Raw genomic sequence first — 2,620 nt, forward strand, 5'->3', positions numbered from 1 at the left:
TAGTGCTTTCAGTGGCGTTCTGGAGGTCTTCTGAGTTTTTTCAGTGCTCACTTGTAAAACTAATCTTTCTTTCAGGTGATATTAGAAACTTGATTTTACTAGTGCTCTAGATGCCTCCTTAATCTTATTAATGCTTTTAGTAGAAACTTTATGAGTTGTACTTTTATTTAACTGCTCACTTAAAAAATACTTTTCTTCTGTGTGCGTGTAACAAACTTCATTTTGGTAGTGCCTTGGAGACCTTCTTAGTTTCATTTAGTACTTTTAGAAGCGCTATGATGGCGTCCTGACTTTTTTCACTGGTCACCTATGACATTCTTTTGTTTTGTTCATTATATTTTCCTCGTATGTGACAGATAAACTTTGTTTTTTAAAACAAATAAGTTCCAGAACAATTAGAGATAAAGAAATAAGTTTTAAAAGTAATGTTAAGCATACCTTTTTCCTACCGCTTTGTTATTTGTGGTTGCAGTCAATAAGCTGAAATAATCAGTGTTGAAGAGTCTAAACTGACATGAGGCAAATAGCCATTCACATGTCTATCGTTGTTATTAATAGAAGCATTTAGCTTAGTCTAATAAAGAACAATGAGATTTGATAAAGACAAATGATTAAACGTTAGGAAAGTTTCTCCTTAGATATCTGATGTTACTATAGGATATAGTAAGCTGGTTGTGTGGATTCGCAGAATACATGATAATGAAAAGGAGAGAAAATAGAATCACTTCAAATCTACTAAAGGTTGAAAGAGTGTCGACTACCAGCATTCAATCCTCTGGACTCCAAAATGGCTAGTTACAAAAAACAAAAACAAAAAAACAAAACAAATAAAAACATAAACAATAAGCCGTTCAAATACCCAATAGAAAGAGTTACTAGTGTTATATATGGAACCGGGGCGACGCCGATGGAAGCGGAGGTGTGCACATACGCACATTTCACATGGGTTTTTGTTCTACATTCTTGTTTCCCATAATATGACAGGAATTGTAATTATTACTGAAAACAAAGGATGTATAAATTCCAGGGCGGGAGGTTATGAATTGGGCAACACAAAATTAGAAAGAACAATGTAATATTTTTGCTTTTACATTTCAGGAATGTGATTTGATGGCTATACATGACAGTTGATGTAAACAACTAAGAGAAAGAGAGATAAAGAGAGCGAGAGAGATAGAGAGAGAGGGAGGATGTGAGAGAGAGAAAAGCAGACTGACAGTTTTCCAACGTGATTAACATTTCTCATTTGTCGCTGCCACACACAAACCATCCGCTACAACTAAACGTCTCTCTTTGTCGATGGGCAAAAGATTAATTGTAAATAAAACTTATATGTTGATAAATTCGTCTCTGTGTTGATTTTGAGAATAACGACAAAAGAATTGTCAGGTGTATATATAATTTTAGCAAGCATTGGAAAAGTGTAAGCTAGAAAATTATAAATGCATTCAATAACGCAACACCAATAAGACATTACATTTAAGGTATGTTCTTTAATGATTATGAAGTAACTTAAAGCCAAAATGAGTTGATATGACGTTATCCATTTACAACTATATCCATGTATAAAAGAAAGACGATCACAGGCCAAAAACTAAATGAACTGTTAATTGGATCACTGAAAATATGTACTTTGCTTAAATGCCAGATACGAGTGCATTATATATATAAAGACATGATGTGGTGAAATAAAGTTGAACAGTCAGTAAATATGTATGAAAACGAAATATCAATACATACTAGAACACCAATGTTTATATAACACTAGTAGATGTACTCGACGTTTCCTGATAATGTTCAATTCCTAAAAACAAAATGAAGTAAAAAAAAAAAAAACGGAAAGAAACTAAATCAGGTGCACACAAGTATTGTTTTTTCTTCTTGTGAGTAAAAAAATACTCGAGCTGAGATCAAAACCAAAACCTAAAGACAATGACTCAAATACGAAAACCATCAGGCCAGCTTGCCACGATCTTTAAAAAGTGTTTTCAAACCTACTTATTCTTAACATAAGCAACGATTCGCACATGCGCAGTCGTGAAACAGTTGACAAACAGATAAAACCCCGATCACCCCCAAGTACCCATTTTTCAACTTTAACACCTTAGCAGCCCTTTTCAGGATGAAAACCGATTCAAAGGTTTTCCACACGTCTGAATACACTGTATACCAAATTTCAAATCCGTGGATCAAAAATTCGTTGAGTATATAGGTTGAGAGTTGTGCTCGCACACACTTTTATAAATATATAGATAATATATTAATTCCAAGAAAGATTTGACGAGAAAGAAAGACTAAAACCCTTATCCTCGAGTGGCCTCTTGGCCTTGATAAGTGGTGATGCCAATGTAAAAAAAACAAAACAAAAAAACCCTCCCAAAATTTCAGAATTGACCGCTTAAGAATATATTCACCCATGAGAATCCCAGGAAGAAAAGGGACACGTTGCATTTCAAAATAGGAAGTTCATATGGTGATTAGGGAATTCATAAATGTATTATCTCCCATGAAACTATTTACATCAACCAATCAAAACCATTGTTGCCACGGTTACCGACTAAGATACAATAGAACTAGTTACTCGGCTAGCTGACAAAAAAGTCCCCCCCCTAAACGAAAA

The sequence above is a fragment of the Euprymna scolopes genome, chromosome 27 (assembly GCF_053919585.1).
Source record: "Euprymna scolopes isolate OS-2025 chromosome 27, ASM5391958v1, whole genome shotgun sequence".
NCBI classification, from domain to species: domain Eukaryota; kingdom Metazoa; phylum Mollusca; class Cephalopoda; order Sepiida; family Sepiolidae; genus Euprymna; species Euprymna scolopes.